Here is a 22920-nt window from a genome sequence, read left to right on the forward strand (position 1 = left end):
TGTAAAATTGTCAACAGTCACTATTTCGCTTGACTGAGCTTTATCAAGGCAAGAGTGACACGTTTCTGAAAAAAAAATAATTGGACCGTTTAAGTCTGCAGCGTTACATTAGTAAAATTTTTATCATTTTATTTGAGAGGCTGCTTTAAGTAAAATGTGATGTGGGGTTGAACCGCATCACATCACTCCTCAGCTCATATATCGCTCACACAGCACACTTTTTTTTTTTTTACACTTGTAGAAATGGCAATGAAATGTGTGCAGTGCTTTCTAAGAGTGATGAGTCTCCAGCTTTGGTTTTTTTTTTGGTACATTAGAGGCACGTGTTCCAGGCGGTGCTATGCGATATTAACCCTTCCATCACACACACACAAAATGCAAACTGCATCAGACAGACTTACAAAAGCTGCAGCTTTGTCCTTGTATTAGGCAGTTAATGAAACCCAACACCAACAACATACAGTACTGAGCGAAAGTCTTAGGCACCCTTTTTTTTTCATACAACCTTGAAAACAAATTTCCTGTGGGACAGTAAAGACTATATCTATATCTATCTTGTTGACATCAGGCTTTATATAGTATATACATTATTGAGTATATAATACATTAACTTCTACAGTGGTGCTTGAAAGTTTGTGAACCCTTTAGAATTTTCTGTATTTCTGCATAAATATGGCCTAAAACATCATCAGATTTTCACACAAGTCCTAAAAGTAGATAAAGTTAAACAAATGAGACAAAAATAGTATACTTGGTCACTTATTTATTGAGGAAAATGATCCAATATTACATATCTGTGAGTGGCAAAAGTATGTGAACCTTTGCTTTCAGTATCTGGTGTGACCCCCTTGTGCAGCAATAACTGCAACTAAACGTTTCCGGTAACTGTTGATCAGTCCTGCACACCGGCTTGGAGGAATTTTAGCCCATTCCTCCGTACAGAACAGCTTCAACTCTGGGATGTTGGTGGGTTTCCTCACATGAACTGCTCGCTTCAGGCCCTTCCACAACATTTCCATTGGATTAAGGTCAGGACTTTGACTTGGCCATTCCGAAACATTAACTTTATTCTTCTTTAACCATTCTTTGGTAGACCGACTTTTGTGCTTAGGGTCGTTGTCTTGCTGCATGACCCACCTTCTCTTGAGATTCAGTTCATGGACAGACGTCCTGACATTTTCCTGTAGAATTCGCTGGTATAATTCAGAATTCATTGTTCCATCAATGATGGCAAGCCGTCCTGGCCCAGGTGCAGCAAAATGGACCCAAACCATGATACTACCACCACCATGTTTCACAGATGAGATAAGGTTCTTATGCTGGAATGCAGTGTTTTCCTTTCTCCAAACATAATGCTTCTCATTTAAACCAAAAAGTTCTATTTTGGTCTCATCTGTCCACAAAACATTTTTCCAATAGCCTTCTGGCTTGTCCACGTGATCTGTAGCAAACTGCAGACGAGCAGCAATGTTCTTTTTGGAGAGCAGTGGCTTTCTCCTTGCGACCCTGCCATGCACACCATTGTTGTTCAGTGTTCTCCTGATGGTGGACTCAGGAACATTAACATTAGCCAATGTGAGAGAGGCCTTCAGTTGCTTAGAAGTTACCCTGGGATCCTTTGTGACCTTGCTGATTATTACACGCCTTGCTCTTGGAGTGATCTTTGATGGTCGACCACTCCTGGGGAGGGTAACAATTGCCGCTTTTCCACTACAAACGCGGCTGAGTCGGGCTGAGCCGTGCCGTGCTGAGTCGGGCTGAGCGGGGCTGTTGGAGTTGCATTTCGACTACAACCGCGCTGAACCGTGCTGGCTGGAAGTGGGCGGACACATTGGGTGGAGTTAGCGAAAGTGGGTGGACGTCAGGCGATGTCGTTAAGCAGCGCAAACAGTGACATCAGTGATCTTTTAAGCGGTAGTCTCACGACCCGGAGAGTAAACAATAAACATGGAGGACATGGAGTCGTTAGTGTGGCTGGTCTTGGTGCTGTGGCTTGTTGTCACCGACAACGCGGACAGATACTGGCAAGAGCGTATAGATGAGGCGAGGCGCATAAGGCTTCAGAAATTCTCGTAATTCGTAATTATTCTTCTTCCGGGTTTGCGGTGTTTACAGATCCCAGCGTGCTCGCGGGGCGTGTGTGGCCATGTGAGGACACTCCTCCTCACCAATCAGTGCACAGGGGAGTGTCTGCTCACGCCCCCAACCTCACTCGGCACGGCTTGGCTCGCTTCAGCCCCACTCCAAAACGGTGCGAGTTTTAGGGGCTAAGCAGGGCTGAAACGAGCTGAGTCGTGCTGGTTTTTGGGAGTCGAAACGCGAGCCGTGTCGGGCTGAAGTGAGCTGAAGCGAGCTGAAGTGAGCTGAAAAAGGGTAGTGGAAAAGGGCCAAATGGTCTTGAATTTCCTCCATTTGTACACAATCTGTCTGACTGTGGATTGGTGGAGTCCAAACTCTTTAGAGATGGTTTTGTAACCTTTTCCAGCCTGATGAGCATCAACAATGCTTTTTCTGAGGTCCTCAGAAATCTTTGTTCGTGCCATGATACACTTCCACAAACGTGTTGTGAAGATCAGACTTTGATAGATCCCTGCTCTTTAAATAAAACGAGGTGCCCACTCACACCTGATTGTCATCCCATTGACTGAAAACACCTGACTCTAATTTCACCTTCAAATGAACTGCTAATCCTAGAGGTTCACATACTTTTGCCACTCACAGATATGTAATATTGGATCATTTTCCTCAATAAATAAATGACCAAGTATAATATTTTATCTCATTTGTTTAACTGGGTTCTCTTTATCTACTTTTAGGACTTGTGTGAAAATCTTATGATGTTTTAGGTCATATTTATGCAGAAATATAGAAAATTCTAAAGGGTTCACAAACTTTCAAGCACCACTGTACATTATCGAGTCAGTACAAAAACATCTGAGTTCCAAGCGTTCATTTTTCATCACAGAATTAAATGTTACAGAAAAAAATGTTTGTATCTGAGCAGCATATTATATATGAGTTCACTTTTTAGATTAAAAACAGAAAACATAATGAAGGCTACTGGGTTTTGCTGCAAAATGAAGACGCAAGTGTGACAGTCAAAGTGTCCAGAAGAACTGTGGTTGGTTCTGCAAGATACTCAGTAAAACCTCCAGGTCATTTCCTTATAAAACTGCACTACTTGTATCTCAGACTACCATTTTTTTTTTTAAAGCAAAGGGTCGTCTCACACCAAATATTGACTTTGTTTCATTTATTATGGCTTACTGCTGTTGATAGTACTTTTTTTTTAATGTTGAAACATTTCATTTTATTATTTTAAGCCTTTTTTTGGTCTACAGAATTTCTTTACATGTGCCTAAAACTTGTGCAAAATACTGTGCACCTCTTCAGATAAAGACAGACTTTCTCGTAAGCATGAGTATGACATAATCGAAAATAGTATATTTATGTTATTAAATTCATTATATCGTCATTTTTATATGAAGTAGCAGGACCAAACAAAGTTCGAGCTGATGACTGAAGTCAACACTTTCAACATACATCGCAAAAAGCCTTGACAAAATCACCGAGGTCACTGATTGGACTTTATTTATGTATTTATTTATTTGTCAGTCACGATAGGCGATGCGCCGGCTATCCCAAATGGGTTAAAGGTGTGTGCACTTTAAAACACTTTCATCATAAATTTCAAAATTGAAAACAAGGATTTTGCATCAACTGAGTTCTAAGTATAAGAATAATTTTCAATCTAGATTTAAAAACAAACAACCAACCAAACAAAAACATTCATAATGTAGGTCTAGATGTTGCTTGCTTATCTACTAATACCAGCAAAGATCTTCACACAACATTGTGCGTTTCGCTTGACTGGTACCAGTGAAAGTGTGAGAAATAATGTCATCATGGTCTAAGAATTGCATTGAAGCATGGCTTTGAGAATATTGAAGTTATAGCCACAAATTCCACCATGTCGCATAGTTATTAGTTTCATATATTTTTTATTTTTCAGTAAGGTCATTGCTTTCAGCTCTGGATGACAAATAGTGAGTTGCGTCAAATATCGCCTGTAATATTTTGACATATTTAAACAGGCTTCATCATTCCACAGAGACGGCACTTATGTGCATTCATCATGCCATTCTCTGGGCGCTTGATTTGGATCAGGTAGCTCTGTTTGCTTCACTCGATTTATTGCTGGTGTTCGACACTATCGATCACGAGATCCTCCTTGGCCATCAGGAAAGCCGTCTTGGAATCAGAGGCATTTGCCTTAACTGGATCAGGTCATAACTTGAGGGGAGAGCCTTAAGAGTGGTTATCGATGGTATCAAATCAGAACTGAAAGACCTGAAGTTTGGAGTACCACAGGGATCTGTTTTGGGCCCTAAACTCTTTACCATGTACATTTTGCCTCTTGTTGACATTACCCGAAAGCATGGCGTCAACTTCCATCTGTACGCTGATGACTGTCAGCTGTACATTACCTTCACCAAAGGAAACTCGGCCCTGGTGAAGGCCCAAATGGAGTGCCTGCTGGCTGATATTCGTCAATGGCTGTCAGCCAACGAACTGAAACTCAACGATGACAAGACCGAAGTTATTGTCATCGCAGGTCCTCGACGCATTCTTGATAAATCTGAGCTATCCCCTCTGATGGTTGGCCAGGAACCTGTTGCTCCTACTAACTCTGTCTGTATTCTAGGATGTGATCTGGACAATGCAATGACTCTAAAGGAGCATATCAAGAACATTGCAAAGACCTGCCTCTTTAAGATAAACAACACTGTTTAAAGTTCGCCATTGCATTAGCGAGGAGGCTGCCAAGATCATGGTAAACATTATAATAACATCAAAGTTAGATTACCATAATGGTATCCTCTATGGCCTGCCAGCTTCTAGTCTTAACTACCTGCATGCTATACAGAAGTCATCTGCACGATTTATCACCCGCACTGGCAAGTACAACTGTATTACATCTGTAATGAAAGCTCTCCATTGGTTGCCTATCAGAGGAAGAATCGACTATAAAGTCTTGGTTACTGTACACAAGTCGCTTTATGAATCCACACCGTCATACCTTAGGGTAGTATCTCACTGGGCTGCGACAGCCTGTGACTCATTGGAGACACAACAATTGCGATAAATTATAAGAATTAGCGACAATTTTCACTTGGAATCACACTGAATTGATATTTGCATATTTTATCACAATTGTTGTATCTCCAACTAGTCGCAGGCTGTCGCAGCCCAGTGAGATACACTCGCACTTCCTGTCTCACGGAAACTGACTTGAGAAGGGTTCGTGACGGCTTTGCGACGCCAGCGACGCATTTGCGGCTATTTTGAGAGAAATTTTGTCCCATGAACTTTTTGAACGTGTTCAAAATTTCAGCGACGAAGGAAGCGACACTTTGCGACTCATGTGAGGAAATTGAGAAGCCCCGCGAATGTTTCAAGATACTTTTGAAACTCTCTCGCGAATGACGTTCGCAATTTTTTTTTTTTTTTTAAAGATATTTTTTTGGGCTTTTTGCACCTTTATTGGATAGGACAGTGTAGAGACAGGAAATGAGCGGGAGAGAGAGACGGGAAGGGATCGGGAAATGACCTCGGGCCGGAATCGAACCCGGGTCGCCCGCATTCATGGTATGGCGCCTTAACCACCTGAGCCACGACGCCCCCATGACGTTCGCAATTTGTCGCAAGCTGTTGCAGCCCAGTGAGATACTGGCTTTACGGACCTTCTCCACAGGAGACCGAACAAAGGCACAAAAACAGGTGGCAGCAATGATCTCATCATTCCAAGATTCAAATACAGTACTTTTGGTGGAAGGACACTGAAGTATGCTGGCCTTAAACTGTGGTATGCGCTTCCAAAGAACTTAAAGAACATAACCAATCTCAAACAGTTAAAAAAAAAAAAACAACTTAAAACGTATCTCTTTAGAATGGCTTATGAATAACTTATTGCTATGAGTTTACACATGTATATATATTTTTAGACATTTATTTTACTTGTACACAGTCAATTTCAATTATTATTAGTGTAAAGCACCATAGAGTGATAGATATAGCACTATATATGTGTGTCAATTTATTATTATTATTATCAGTTCAAAATTACGAATACTTTATTGACTTAAGAAACAAAACAAAAACAATTTAAATTAACTCCACAGGAGTTTAAACAAATACAGCCCAGGTCTGAATTACTTTACCTCATGTCCACTTGCCCGTGATTAACGTGGTCTCTTATTACCAGATCCTATTTAGTCTGTCGAGCTTGGCATGCTCAATTTAACCCAGCTCTTAATTGCTTTTACTGATGGCAGTGATCGAAACCCGACCTCCCCTGGGGTCGGGAGGTCAAGCAGCAGATTGTTTACATACTGTAGGTGTCAGAAAAGGGTGAGTGACGGGGAGTATCGTGCACATTTCAGACTTCCCAACCCTTAGGGGCCATGGGGCAAAACAGTTTTTACCCCCCACCCATCACTCTGAAAAGAGTCTAACTCCGCTGCCAATTCCTGCTTATAACTTTTATGTGTCTGCTCTCAAGCGCTAATTACTAACCTCTTGACTGCTCCCAAGTCCTAATTGTTTCAGTAGACGGCAGCCAGATCCGATGTAATATTACTAAATTTCAACACGGACCGTGCCCTGGTGCTATTTTTTTGCACCACTAAAACTGGGACCACCCCCAGTACCTATTTATTTGCTCCACTAAAGCTGGGACCACCCCCAGCGACTTACTTGCACTACTTGCATTACTTGCACTAGTGGGTACCCCCAGTTCTTCAGTGCTTTTCCCTAGTAATGCATGACCGCTTCCAGTTACTAGATGCTGATCGCTTATCAGGCCCAACTGTTATGTAGTTTTACACAGGCAACAACCCAAGTCCTAATTACTTTGCTGGGAAAATTTAGGCCAAAGTCCTGGATTGGCATGGCAGTAAGTAAATAGGAGTTGGGAGGATAATCAGACCTTGTATAGGTCCCTATAGAGAGCGTGCATGTGACGTCATGAGGTCACGTGATATTTGTTTATCTGCCATCTTGGACGGCAAGGCCGCACATAGAACTTAGACAAACCCATTCTAATTATCAAGTGTGTGGGAGTAGATCTTTCGAGAATGGTTATATCTTGTTCAGCATTTGATTGTACCAAAAGACAGGGCCAAAAGGACGGCCTGTCATTTTATAGATTCCCCGCAGATGAGGAGAGACGCGCAAAATGGGTGTCCGCTGCACCACCTATCACCAAGTTGTGATAAAAAAAATATAACTGGTTTTCACATGGACGTGTAATATTCATGTTCTTAATAAAATATCTATACAAATGCATAACTTGTTTCTAAAGTTATTCCTATCAGATTATGTAAAGTACTGAAAAAGAATATGCATGTTATTTTAGGCACACAGAGGTGCAAGAAAATATTTTTTTAATTTGTTTGAATATAGAAGCTGGACATATCTGTGAATGTCATATCTGGACATATCAGTTCCATTATCTGGAACTGAGTTTAGATTTCGAACATTCTTACGATAAAACGTCCTGCATAGTCTCTTTATGATAAAGTCTTAATGCCACTTACCCGTGAGGTTATCAAGTAGACATTCTTCTTCGGAACCTTCCAGAGGTATAGTTGGGATACTCATCCCACAACAAAATATTTATAAGCTTCCAGGCTCTTGTTAGCTTTGAGGGCTTTGCCAGTGTAACACGATTCACGATTAACAAGAAAATTGTAAATGTCATGGTAGGCCAGATCGGGCAAATCGCCGGCACCGCAGCTCCGAATTTCCCTGAACAAGGATTGTGGCAAGTTGTACGGATCTGCAATCCCCAACCTGGAACACTTTTCCATGTAACGCTGCCTCACGTCACCTTCAAGATGCTGAATAAACTTAGGGGTCATTCCATGCCAAATCAACAAATATCTGACAAATTTATGCTCGACCATCTCAGATTTCAATGAAATTTGGAGGGCTCAGAGATACTATTAAAAGAAGTTAATCCCCAAAATTTGAGCTTCCTATCTCCAACGGTTTCAGAGATACAGGCGTTTGAATTTTTTTTTATTTTTTTGCATTTTGCTCAAAACATACAGATTTCAAAGTGTAATATAATCTGTATTATGCAAGATAGAAACCTAAAATTTTGCACAGAGAGACTCAATGTCTTGTACTACAAGCTTCAACTTAGAATTTCAATGGTCATTGTATATTAGATGGCGATTTTAACAAGGAAATTAAAAAGACAAATTTGCATTTTTAATTCATTCTCGAAGGTTGCCTGTGGCAGTAATGCTTAAACTAAGAATGTTATTCAAATCTACACAGAAATATCTACCAATTTCAGTTTTACCAAGTCTCCACTGTTCCTAGTTTGTCTGTAATAGGGTTTTGAAATTCGCCGATTTCTAAAACATGCCATTTTCAGTAGCAAGAAATACAATGTGGGATAGCAGTTAGGAACTTAAGTTTTTTTCAGTAATCCCCAAGACCCATATTTTATATTTCCAAATTTTTGTTCTGTGTCTCTCAAGTATTTTTAAACTACAGGGGTTTAAAAAATCCATTTTCACCAAATTCGAATTTTTGATATATTTTCATATAATGGCCCTTTTCCACTACCCTTTTTCAGCTCGCTTCAGCTCATTTCAGCCCGACATGGCTCGCGTTTCGACTGCCTCAGAACGGCACGACTCAGCTCACTTCAGCCCTGCTTAGCATCCAAAACTCGCACGGTTTTGGAGTGGGGCTGAAGCGAGCCCAACCGAGCCGAGTGGGGCTAGGGGCGTGAGGAGACACTCCCCTGTGCACTGATTGGTGAGGAGGAGTGTCCTCACATGCCCACACACGCCCCGCGAGCACGCTGGGATCTGTAAACACCATAAACCCGGAAGAAGAAGTACGAATTACAAGAATTTCTGAAGCCTTATGCGCCTCGCCTCATCTATACGCTCTTGCCAGTATCTGTTGGCGTTGTCAGTGGCAACAAGCCACAGAACCAAGACCAGCAACACTAACGACTCCATGTCCTCCATGTTTATTGTTTACTATCCGGGTCGTAAGACTACCGCTTAAAAGATCACTGATGTCACTGTTTGCGCCGCTTAATGACATCACGTGACGTCCACCCACTTTCGCTAACTCCACCCAATGTGTCCGCCCACTTCCAGCCAGCACGGTTCAGCGTGGTTGTAGTCGAAATGCAATTCCAATAGCCCCGCTCAGCTCGACTCAGCCCAACTCAGCACGGCACGGCTCAGCCCGACTCAGCCGCGTTTGTAGTGGAAAAGCGGCATAACTGATATTTGAGGGTTAATAAATGCTTCAATAAGGCTCAAGTAGGTTAGGAGACATGTTTCTTCCTCAATTTTAAATAAAATTTCAATTAATGCTCAGTATTAATTATTTGTAAATTGAGTTTAATCTAAGACTGTGTAAGACTGTGAAATTTGCTCCAAACTATACTGAGAGAGTGTATTTAACTTACAATTTCTGTTGTATGTTAGTTTATGGCAGTCAGAATCTTTCTTTAGTCCAATTCCTATAGAACAGGGAGGAAGTTCAGCCATTTCTAGATGTCTAAGAACAAACTCATTTATACTGATCTCAAATTGAAAGCAACTACAATTAAATTCCCTAGTCAACTTTTCAAAATATCCAATCCTTGCAAAGAAACACATTCAGTTAATAACATTGGTAAATTTTCTCAGTGCTCTGTATTACAATGTATTTAATATAATCCAAGCAATATAATGTTATCTGAACAAGTATGCAGTTTACAGACTCTAAAACTATAAGATATGAGCCACCTGTTCTGGTATCAAAGGTCACCTATTGTGCTGTGTTGATATTGATAAGGCTGGCTGTTGACTGGTACACAATAGCTGGTCATTGATTGCTAATGTTACACAGTCTTAGATTAAACTCAATTTACAAATAATTAATACTGAGCATTAATTGAAATTTTATTTAAAATTGAGGAAGAAACATGTCTCCTAACCTACTTGAGCCTTACTGAAGCATTTATTAACCCTCAAATATCAGTTATATGAAAATATATCAAAAATTCGAATTTGGTGAAAATGGATTTTTTAAACCCCTGTAGTTTAAAAATACTTGAGAGACACAGAACAAAAATTTGGAAATATAAAATATGGGTCTTGGGGATTACTGAAAAAAACTTAAGTTCCTAACTGCTATCCCACATTGTATTTCTTGCTACTGAAAATGGCATGTTTTAGAAATCGTCGAATTTCAAAACCCTATTACAGACAAACTAGGAATAGTGGAGACTTGGTAAAACTGAAATTGGTAGATATTTCTGTGTAGATTTGAATAACATTCTTAGTTTAAGCATTACTGCCACAGGCAAGCTTCCAGAATGAATTAAAAATGCAAAAAATGCAAATTTGTCTTTTTAATTTCCTTGTTAAAATCGCCATCTAATATACAATGACCATTGAAATTCTAAGTTGAAGCTTGTAGTACAAGACATTGAGTCTCTCTGTGCAAAATGTTAGGTTTCTATCTTGCATAATACAGATTATATTACACTTTGAAATATGTATGTTTTGAGCAAAATGCAAAAAAATCGAAAAATTCAAATGCCTGTATCTCTGAAACCGTTGGAGATAGGAAGCTCAAATTTTGGGGATTAACTTCTTTTAATAGTATCTCTGAGCCCTCCAAATTTCATTGAAATCTGAGATGGTTGAGCATAACCTCTTGTTAATTTGGCATGGAATGACCCTTAGACAAGTTATCGCGCAATGTAGAGGGGGTATTTTCCGAATTTTCTTGGGGATTACTCCCTGGATCCATTACACTCGCACAAGGTAAACAATCCTGAAGCTGTCCAATATGGCGGAGTAAACACGGACGGGTCACGTGACTGCACATCCTCTATAGGACTAAAAAGATTAATGAATGCTCGAATGCTGATTTTCAGGTCGTAGTTGAACAGACATCAAATGAAACAAACAATTTGCTGTCATTTCTCGTTCTACTATTACTATTTAAAGCATTTGCAACAAAAAATAGTTATGGTTATTGGCAATACGTTATGGAAAAAAAAGATGAACAGCAGTTTGTTATAGGATGAAGGGAAAGTAGTTTGATAGCTTGCCAAAATTGGGCTTCCATGCTTGTCCTATTTTGACAGCCATTATTGTTCCATTAGTGAATCCATACACGTAATTTGTGGGCCATTTTGCATGTTATTGCTTGACATTCTCTAAAAGCTGTCAGTTTTGCATAATTGCTGTTGGTAAGCCTAGCACCTAACTTATAACATGTCAAGTGTAGATAATGAGCAATTAAAAACCTTTTTAAAATCCACGACAAATCCTCTCTAAGAAAGTAGCATTGGTGAACTTGGTGTGTGAAATTAGCCGAGCTTGCCCTTTAAGGCTTCTATATATGGACAGTAATATGAAGTGTCAGGACTGTGTCATGCTGGGACCTGCCTTTGCTTTTACGCCAGTGGCAATGCTGCTCAGAGAACAGTGTCTGCAACACTCATCTGTGACACTGGAGGAAAATGCTGTATGCTGAGTAAATGGAAGGGAGGACTGAGATGCTGGACCATGTCGCAGCGGGACTATAGACCGTCACTACTCATGCATCATCACATACTGTACAGAAACTACAGCTGAGCAAATAGCTGCTCAAGACTGAAAGTCTATATTGTGATATATCAAAAATATACAGTCAGTTCCATAAATATTTGGACAGTGACAAAGTTATTTTGTCTATCTACCACACTATATTGAAGCTGAACTTGTATAATGAAGATTTACATTGGAATCAGGTGAACAGTGAAGGGATTACAGCACTTATATTATATATTTCCAGAGTGATGTACAATGTACTCAGGGCAGCCTGGGGTTAGGTGTCTTGCTCAAGGGCATGTCAGCTATTCCTGCTGGTCCAGGGAATCGAACCAGTGACCTTTTGGTCCCAAAGCTGATTCTCTAACCTTTAGGCCATGCATGCATGCATTTACTTTGCTGAAAGCAGAACGCCACAAGAACAAGCAGGAACTGAAGACAGCTGTAGTAAAGACCTGGCAGAACATTACCGGACAAGAAACCCAGAAGGGTGATGTCTATGGGTTGTCGACTTCAAGCAGTCATTTTTGGCTGAAAAAGGATTTGCAACCAAGTGTGACTCACTCACTCATTTACCCTGACGCTCTGGAGGCCAATTGGCCTGTCAGTTGCCAGCCTCTTGCGAGGCTGTCTGTGTCTATCTTGAGCACACGTCATCTACCACCGACTTGCTAGGCCTGTCGCAGCTTCATGTATGACTAGATCAGTTTTTCCAACTATGTCTGGTCCATTAAAGTACAATTCCTACATTGTTTACCTGATTTGGATGTAAATACCCTCAAATTAAAGCTTGCACTTTAAGCACATATTGGTTATTTAATTTCAACTCCAATACACTGTGATAGTCGTCATCAGCTGTTCATCACTAGTGATGATGACCGCTTCATTAGGATGCGTAGAAATGCAGATGGGCCACGAGGCCTGCACCAGAGCAACAGAGCCGCCCGCAGCGCCGGCATGAACGGCCCAGCCGAGCTGCAATGGAATGCCTGGTCTCGCAAGCTTTCGTATACTATTCTCCTCTCCTAACAAAGTGCCTTGCACAGTAAGGTAAGACAAATGATGTCATGCCCCCACCATGTCGTCTCTCTGGACCTTCAGACCTGATGCCAAATGGTGCACAAAAGTGCGACAGACCTGACAGACATGGAAGTTGTCCTGCAGTCAGTGATGACTGACTTGCCAAGTGATGCAATCCATTAGCCATTTGAGTGGCTCTTTCACATACAAATACGAAAAGCATGTGCATATCGAGCTGTGGGGTGACTTTATGGAACAGACTGGAGACAGAAATAAAACAAAGTGCAAATATAAATCTGTTTAAAAAAAGGTACAAAAAATATTTTTAAACAAGTATATAGAAGAGGAAGTATGTTAACGGAGGATGATGAGGGATAAATAGAATAGGGTTGATTGTTATATTAGAACTAACTTAGTATATGGTATATATATATATATATATATATATATATATATGGGGATAGTTTATATATTCATATTTACAGGGATAAGTATGTAGTAGATATTTATTTTATTTTTGGACAATCGTAACAGAAGTAATGTAACTGACATCATTTTGGAACTCATAGGCTTGACTTTGGCATATAAATATGTTTTTATTACATCTCAGAAAATTAAATTTATCTTTTAACATATCATTCATTAAAGATTACATGTTTTGTGACCTGATGGTAAAAAAAGAAATGGTTTTAGGTGAATTTTTAAAAATAAGTTAATGTCCCCATTTCAGTACCCATAAGCGTGGAATCACTCATATATATATATATATATATATATATATATATATATATATATGTAATTATGTATTTATATAGATATTTATGAAGTGTATATATGGTATGTAGTATATATTTATTTTTGTAATTAAATATTTATATAGATATTTATGAAGTGTATATATATGGTATGTAGTATATATTTGTTTTCATTCATTCATTCATTCATTCATTATCTCTAGCCGCTTTATCCTTCTACAGGGTCGCAGGCAAGCTGGAGCCTATCCCAGCTGACTACGGGCGAAAGGCGGGGTACACCCTGGACAAGTCGCCAGGTCATCACAGGGCTGACACATAGACACAGACAACCATTCACACTCACATTCACACCTACGGTCAATTTAGAGTCACCAGTTAACCTAACCTGCATGTCTTTGGACTGTGGGGGAAACCGGAGCACCCGGAGGAAACCCACGCGGACACGGGGAGAACATGCAAACTCCGCACAGAAAGGCCCTTGCCGGCCCCGGGGCTCGAACCCAGGACCTTCTTGCTGTGAGGCGACAGCGCTAACCACTACACCACCTGTTAGGACTAGGACTGTTTTGGCCTCTAGAGGCCGCTGTTATTTCCTTTTCATGTCGTGTTTATTTGGCCTCTAGAGGCCGCCACTGTTCCTGTGTTTTGTGTTTGTGTTAATTGCCTAATTATCTTCACCTGTGTCCTTAATTAGTTTGTCTATTTATACCCCTGAGTTCAGTCCTCTTGTCACGGAGTCTTTGTGCTGTTATGTTTATCTCCAGTTTCCTTTGTACTGTGTTTTTTGATCTTCTTAGCTTTTGAATTTTTGCACTTTGCTTTTCTTTTGGATTATACTCTTTTTTTTTTTTTGTCTTTTGTTTTGCCCTGTATATAGTGTATATAGTTTAAATAAACCTTTTGATTCTTTTTCTACTTCCGCCTCACGCCTCTGCATTTGAGTCATCCCCCTGGTGGCCTAGTGGGGGTTTGCTGGATTATCACACCAACGAACCAGGTTCGAATCCCAGCAAAACCCTAACAGAAAGACTCCGTCATGACCGACTCAGCAGAGGCTGCTTCAACTGTCTACCCGGCCAACCTTCAGGGAATTATGGCAGCTTTGACACGCTTCGGAGCGACCATGGACGCTCATGGACGTACGCTCACCAGCCAACGTGAGGCCCTCGCTCGCCACGAGGAACTGCTTCAGCAAATTGGGAAAACCCTGGCACAGCTGACATCTCTGCCTGCATCTCCTGATCCAGTTCCTGCTCCTGATCCAGCTCCCACTCCTGCTCCAGTGCCTCCTGCAATGCTGCCTTCTTCACCTCGCGAACCCAGCCTTCCTGCACCACAGAGGTATGACGGCAAGCACAGTGAGTGCCGAGAGTTCCTTACCCAGTGTCAACTCACCTTTGAGCTTCAGCCTACCACCTACACTACGGATCGCCGCAAGATTGCCTTTGTGATCACCTTATTAGCTGGTAAGGCGCGAGCCTGGGCTACTGCTATCTGGCAAAGACAGGGACCTGAGTGCTTTGATTTCCAGCTGTTTTCTGAAGAGATGCTTCGGGTCTTCGATCAGGCAGACATCAGTACCGACGCAGCCCGAAAGCTCATGTCCATCCGGCAAGGAGGAAGCGTCGCAGATTACGCCATCTCGTTCCGAACACTCGCAGCAGTAAGTGGATGGAACGAGACTGCCCTGGTGTCAGCCTTCCACCATGGTCTGTCTGACCCCATCAAGGACGGTCTGGCCTCTATTGGATGCCCAAGTGACCTCGAAACCCTCATCTCACATGCTATTCGTCTGGACAACAGGATGAGAGAACGCCACCAAGCCTTGAGCCCCCCCAGCCTCCCTACCTCTACCTGGAGACCGTCTACCTCCTTCAGTGACTGTCCAGAACCCATGCAAGTGGGTCGTACTCGCCTCTCCGCATCTGAGAGGGAGCGCAGAAGGAGGGACAAGTGCTGCATCTACTGTGGCAAGCCTGGTCACTTCCGAGCATCATGTCCCGAACTCTTGGGAAAAGGACCGCCCCGTCCAGCCGAGGGAGGGTTGTGACGGGGCCTACCCTCTCTCCCGGACTCCCTGGCCAAGGAATCTACATCCCGGTCTCCATCTCCTGGGGTGAGTCTGTCCACTCTTGTCAAGCTTTGATAGACTCAGGGGCGGCTGGGAACTTTATGGATATTCACTTCGCCCAAAGCATCAATATACCTACTGCACCTCTTGAAGTCCCTCTGTCTGTGTCTGCCCTCGATGGCCAAGCGTTAGGTGATGGAAGAGTCACCCAAGTTACTTCTCCAGTCTTCCTCCAGTCTCAAGGTCACAAGGAAGAAATATCCCTGCACCTGATTCCTTCACCTGAGTTCCCAGTTATTCTAGGCCTTCCTTGGCTTACTCGCCACAACCCTCGCATAGACTGGGTAACAAGCCAGGTTGTGGAATGGGGCCCTGCATGCCATGCCTCTTGTCTGCTCTCTAGCTCTCCTGTGTCTCCTGCCGAGCCCCCTGATCTCACCGAGTTATCTCAAGTTCCCACAGAGTACTGGGATCTCAAGGAGGTATTCAGCAAGAGCAGGGCCGCCGTTCTTCCTCCGCACCGGGCCTACGACTGTGCCATCGACTTGCTCCCTGGGACTACCCCTCCTCGTGGCAGACTGTTTTCACTCTCTCAGCCAGAACGCAAGGCCATGGAGGAATACCTCAAAGATGCCCTGGTCTCTGGGTTTATTCGACCCTCCACTTCACCTGCTGGAGCCGGCTTCTTCTTTGTCGGCAAGAAGGATGGGGGGCTCCGACCATGTATTGATTACAGGGGCCTGAATAAGATCACTGTGCGCAACCGATATCCCCTTCCGCTGATGTCCACAGCTTTCGACCTGCTCCAAGGCGCCACCGTCTTCACCAAGTTGGACCTACGGAACGCATACCACCTCATCCGTATCCGACAGGGAGACGAGTGGAAGACTGCCTTTAACACCCCGTCTGGGCACTATGAATACCAGGTGATGCCCTTCGGACTCACCAACGCACCAGCTGTTTTTCAGGCCCTAATCAACGACGTCTTAAGGGACATGATTAACCTATACGTTTTTGTCTACCTCGACGACATCCTTATCTTTTCCAAGACCGTGCAGGAGCACCGCCACCATGTCCGCCAGGTTCTCCAGAGGCTGCTACAGAACAATCTGTTCGCCAAGGCCCAGAAATGCGAATTTCATGTTCCCGAGGTCTCCTTTCTGGGATTTATTGTACGGACAGGCCAACTCCAAATGGACCCTGCCAAGACCCTGGCCGTCCGGGATTGGCCTACTCCCAAGTCCGTTAAGGAGGTTCAGCGGTTCTTAGGATTCGCTAACTTCTACCGCAAGTTCATCAGGAACTTCAGTTCTGTGGCAGCACCCATGTCAGACCTCACCAAAGGGACAGGTGGATCTTATGGCTGGTCTCCTCAGGCAGAAAAGGCGTTCAAAGACCTCAAGGACCGCTTCTGCACGGCACCCATTCTGGTTCTCCCGGACACCTCCCAACCATTCATCGTGTAGGTGGACGCCTCGGACAGTGGTGTCGGCGCGGTGCTCTCTCAACGTTCGGAAGGAAAGCTGCACCCCTGCGCTTACTTCTCCCACCGCCTGAGTCCTGCTGAGTCCCGGTACGATGTGGGGGATCGAGAACTGCTAGCGGTCAAACTGGCCCTTGAGGAGTGGAGGCACTGGCTGGAGGGAGCACAACATCCATTCCTGGTTTGGACTGACCACAAGAACCTGGAGTACCTCCAGCAAGCCAAGAGACTGAACCCTCGACAGGCTAGGTGGGCCCTGTTTTTCAGTCGGTTTGACTTCACCCTCTCATACCGCCCCGGCTCCAAGAACACCAAACCTGACGCACTGTCCAGACTGTTCTCTGCCACTAACAGGGAGAATGAAGTCGGGCCTATTATCCCTGTGTCCCGGATTGTGGCCCCTGTCCGCTGGGGTATTGAGGAGGCTGTCCGACGAGCCCAACGCCAGGACCCCGGTCCTGGGACGGGGCCACCAGGCCTCTTGTACGTCCCACATCAAGCCCGGGCCAAGATTCTCCAGTGGGGTCACTCTTCCCCTCTCACCGCCCACCCGGGAGCTCGGAGGACCCTGGACTTCCTGAAAAGACGCTTCTGGTGGCCTAACATGGAGAAGGAAGTAAGGTCATTTGTCCTGTCCTGTGAGGTTTGCACCAGAACCAAGAACCCACGACAGCGTCCCCAGGGTCTCCTGCATCCTCTGACCATTCCCCGGCGTCCCTGGTCCCACGTGGCAGTCGACTTTATCACGGGTCTCCCTGAGTCACAAGGTAACACGGTCATTTTGGTCTTAGTTGACAGATTCTCCAAGGCCTGCCGCTTCATACCACTGTGCAAACTCCCCTCTGCTCTTGAAACTGCGAAACTTTTGTTTAATCATGTCTTCCGAGTCTTTGGTCTTCCACAGGACATCGTCTCAGACCGAGGGCCCCAGTTCTCCTCCCGAGTGTGGCACGGGTTCTGCAAGGTCATCGGAGCCACTGCCAGCCTCTCCTCTGGGTTTCACCCACAGTCCAATGGTCAGACGGAGAGGCTCAACCAGGACCTGGAAACCACCCTGCGAGGCCTGGCTATGGATAACCCGACATCGTGGAGCACCTGGCTGCCATGGGCGGAGTACGCCCACAACACCCTGCAGTCATCGGCCACCAAGCTGTCGCCATTCCAGTGCCAATTCGGGTTCCAGCCACCTCTGTTCCCGGACCAGGAGGAGGACGCGGGGGTGCCCTCGGTCAACCAATATGTGAGACGGTGTCGCAAGACCTGGAGCAAGGTCAGGAAGACCCTCATACAGACCTCCAGAACCAACCAGACTCAGGCCAACCGCCATAGAAGACCTGCACACGCTTTCCGCCCTGGGCAGCGTGTTTGGCTGTCCACTAAGGACCTTCCACTGCGGGTGGAGAACCGCAAGCTTGCTCCTCGCTACATTGGCCCCTTCAAGGTGGTGCGCAGGGTGAACCCTGTCTCCTACCGGCTCCAGTTGCCCCGGACTCTGAGGATCAACCCCACTTTCCATGTTTCCCTGTTACGGCCCGTACTGACGTCTACGTATGCCCCTGCCCCTAGGAACCCCCCACCCCCCCGCATCTTCCAGGGGCAGACTGTGTTCACTGTGAATCGCCTGCTTGACTCCCGCCGGGTCTGCGGCGGGTTGCAATATCTGGTGGACTGGGAGGGCTATGGTCCTGAGGAGCGCTGCTGGGTTCCTGCTCGGGATGTCCTTGATAAAGAACTATGTCAGGACTTCCATTCGGCCCATCCGGATCGCCCTGGGAACGTCAGGAGACGCTCCTAGAGGGGGGGGTCCTGTTAGGACTAGGACTGTTTTGGCCTCTAGAGGCCGCTGTTATTTCCTTTTCATGTCGTGTTTATTTTGGCCTCTAGAGGCCGCCACTGTTCCTGTGTTTTGTGTTTGTGTTAATTGCCTAATTATCTTCACCTGTGTCCTTAATTAGTTTGTCTATTTATACCCCTGAGTTCAGTCCTCTTGTCACGGAGTCTTTGTGCTGTTATGTTTATCTCCAGTTTCCTTTGTACTGTGTTTTTTGATCTTCTTAGCTTTTGAATTTTTGCACTTTGCTTTTCTTTTGGATTATACTCTTTTTTTTTTTTTTTGTCTTTTGTTTTGCCCTGTATATAGTGTATATAGTTTAAATAAACCTTTTGATTCTTTTTCTACTTCCGCCTCACGCCTCTGCATTTGAGTCATCCCCCTGGTGGCCTAGTGGGGGTTTGCTGGATTATCACACCAACGAACCAGGTTCGAATCCCAGCAAAACCCTAACACCACCGTGCCGCCATATTTATTTTTGTAATTATATATTTATATAGATATTCATGAAGTGTATATATGGTATATATTTTTATAGACGTATTAATGTAGTTTGGATTTCGGGGTAGTTAAAAAGGGGTGGGAAATTAAAAAAGTATTGTACTTCTTCCCACTCCTTTTTCGAACAATGTGCGGTGTTTTGTAATGTTTTAGCTCTTTATGTTATTTTATTTTTTTTTAATTTCTCGTTTTCTTTCTTTTGTATGTACAAATAGTTACATACATTTTTTTTATACATGTTCGAAATAAAAAAGTAAATTAATTAATTCATTCATTCATACCATCTGGTGGTGTGCCATTGACCCTGTTGGGTTCATCTGCCACATTGCACCAAAAAGCGCCTTCCTGCCAGCGCCTTATTGGTGATGTACTATTTAACCCACAGCTGGAACCCAGGCAGGTGCTACCACTCCGGGGCAGAGCGGACCTGGGAGCAATGATGATTAAGGGGTAACTCCACTTTCCCCAATACTCAAGTCCTCCTGGACCTGAGACTCACCACCGGTTACAGTTTAAAGTCATACCCAGGACTGTGCACTGTGATAGACCGCTAATATAACAAGAACTACTGTCAGAGTCAAAATATTTATGGACAGACTGTAGCTCATTATTGACTCGGTACAAAAACATTTTAAAATGTCCAAACATTAGTTTTCCAGCATAAAATTAAAATTTTATAGAAAGACGTTTGTCTGTAAAGAAATGAGCATGTTACTGGACATAATAGACACTTTTCAGAGACCAAAAAAATAATAAGTAAAAAAACATAATGAAGGCTACTGGGTTTTGCTGCAAAATTAAGAAGCGAATGTGACCGTCAAAGTGTACAGAAGAACTGTGGCTGGTTCTGTAAGTAAAATCCACATCTCATTTCCTTATCAAACTGCACTCATTGTACTTGAGACTTTTTTTTTTTAAGCAAAGGGTCATTCTCACACCAAATATTAACTTTGTTTCATTTATTATGGCTTACTGCTGTTTAGTATTTTTTTTTATGTTAAAACATTTCATTATACAGTGGTGCTTGAAAGTTTGTGAACCCTTTAGAATTTTCTATATTTCTGCATAAATATGACCTAAAACGTCATCAGATTTTCACACAAGTCCTAAAAGTAGATAAAGAGAACCCAGTTAAACAAATGAGACAAAAATATTATACTTGCTCTTTTATTTATTGAGGAAATGATCCAATATTACATATCTGTGAGCGGCAAAAGTATGTGAACCTTTGCTTTCAGTAGCTGGTGTGACCCCCTTGTGCAGCAATAACTGCAATTAAACGTTTCCGGTAACTGTTGATCAGTCCTGCACACCGACTTGGAGGAATTTTAGCCCATTTCTCCGTACAGAACAGCTTCAACTCTGGGATGTTGGTGGGTTTCCTCACATGAACTGCTCGCTTCAGGTCCTTCCACAACATTTCGATTGGATTAAGGTCAGGACTTTGACATGGCCATTCCAAAACATTAACTTTATTCTTAACCATTCTTTGGTAGAACAACTTGTGTGCTTAGGGTCGTTGTCTTGCTGCATGGCCCACCTTCTCTTGAGATTCAGTTCATGGATGGATGTCCTGACATTTTCCTTTAGAATTCATTGGTATAATTCAGAATTCATTGTTCCATCAATGATGGCAAGCCATCCTGGCCCAGATGCAGCAAAACAGGCCCAAACCATGATACTACCACCACCATGTTTCACAGATGGGATAAGGTTCTTATGCTGGAATGCAGTGTTTTCCTTTCTCCAAATATAATGCTTCTCATTTAAACCAAAAAGTTCTATTTTGGTTTCATCCGTCCACAAAACATTTTTCCAATAGCCTTCTGGCTTGTCCACGTGATCTTTAGCAAACTGCAGACGAGCAGCAATGTTCTTTTTGGAGAGCAGTGGCTTTCTCCTTGCAACCCTGACATGCACACCATTGTTGTTCAGTGTTCTCCTGATGGTGGACTCATGAACATTAATATTAGCCAATGTGAGAGAGGCCTTCAGTTGCTTAGAAGTTACCCTGGGGTCCTTTGTGACCTTGCTGACTATTACACACCTTGCTCTTGGAGTTATCTTTGTTGGTCGACCACTCCTGGGGAGGGTAACAATGGGCTTGAATTTCCTCCATTTGTATACAATCTGTCTGACTGTGGATTGGTGGAGTCCAAACTCTTTAGAGATGGTTTTGTAACCTTTTCCAGCCTGATGAGCATCAACAACACTTTTTTTGAGGTCCTCAGAAATCTCCTTTGTTCGTGCCATGATACACTTCCACAAACATGTGTTGTGAAGATCAGACTTTGATAGATCCCTGTTCTTTAAATAAAACGAGGTGCCCACTCACACCTGATTGTCATCCCATTGATTGAAAACACCTGACTCTAATTTCACCTTCAAATTAACTGCTAATCCTAGAGGTTCACATACTTTTGCCACTCAAAGATATGTAATATTGGATTATTTTCCTCAATAAATAAATTACCAAGTATAATATTTTGTCTCATTTGTTTAACTGGGTTCTCTTTATCTACCTTTAGGACTTGTGTGAAAATCTGATGATGTTTTAGGTCATATTTATGCAGAAATATAGAAAATTCTAAAGGGTTCACAAACTTTCAAGCACCACTGTATCTGAATCTGTCTTTGCTCTGTATTATTTCTTTGCATGTGCCTAAGACTTTTGCACAGTACTGTCTGTAAGGAATAAAACATGATGTGGGTGGTGTGATGTGGCCAGACACAAAACAATGGATGTCATTGTCAAAAGTCATACGTTTTTATCTGTTTATACAGTAGTTTCGTTTAATGCTATGGAATGACCGTGAAAACAAGTTAGCTCCTGCATTCACTTATGTTATACCAGCTATAAAGTCTTCTTTTTTTATTATACGGTCATAATTATATTTTCCTTTGTTAGACATCATGTTTTTAATCTGTTTAATATTAGCTTTGGTTGAGGTTGCGAATCTACCATACAAGTCACTATGAACGATTTGTCACTACTGAAACGATAACTTTGGAATAACAGCATTGCTATGAATCTGTGAATTGCCTAGCAGTGGCATTGCTGTCAGAGCTGCTGTTATAGAATAATACATATATTTTGGCACTGGGGCGGCACGGTGGTGTAGTGGTTAGCGCTGTCGCCTCACAGCAAGAAGGTCCGGGTTCGAGCCCCGTGGCCGGCGAAGGCCTTTCTGTGTGGAGTTTGCATGTTCTACCCGTGTCCGCGTGGGTTTCCTCCGGGTGCTCCGGTTTCCCCTACAGTCCAAAGACATGCAGGTTAGGTTAACTGGTGACTCTAAATTGACCGTAGGTGTGAATGTGAGTGTGAATGGTTGTCTGTGTCTATGTGTCAGCCCTGTGATGACCTGGCGACTTGTCCAGGGTGTACCCCACCTTTCGCCCGTAGTCAGCTGGGATAGGCTCCAGCTTGACTGCGACCCTGTAGAAGGATAAAGCGGCTAGAGATAATGAGATGAGATTTTGGCACTGCCTAAAAGTGGCGCTCTTGATGAGTGCATGAGCAAAATAATCAACCTGAACAGAATAATAATATTATAGCATACGAACCACTGAATTGTGTAATGTCGTGTATTTCGCATCAATAAATTGCTGTATTGTCTTCTGACAGTGATACC

The 22920-nt window shown here is 43.2% G+C and overlaps 1 protein-coding gene across 3 annotated transcripts in view; it reads right to left on the reverse strand.

The window, feature by feature from the left end:
* The window catches only part of uggt2 (UDP-glucose glycoprotein glucosyltransferase 2), a 163853-nt gene that overhangs the window by 54140 nt on the left and 86793 nt on the right, over positions 1 to 22920 (reverse strand). The gene's annotated exons all lie outside the window — the stretch shown is intronic.

The sequence above is a fragment of the Neoarius graeffei genome, chromosome 9 (genome assembly GCF_027579695.1).
Source record: "Neoarius graeffei isolate fNeoGra1 chromosome 9, fNeoGra1.pri, whole genome shotgun sequence".
Taxonomy (NCBI): Eukaryota; Metazoa; Chordata; class Actinopteri; order Siluriformes; family Ariidae; genus Neoarius; species Neoarius graeffei.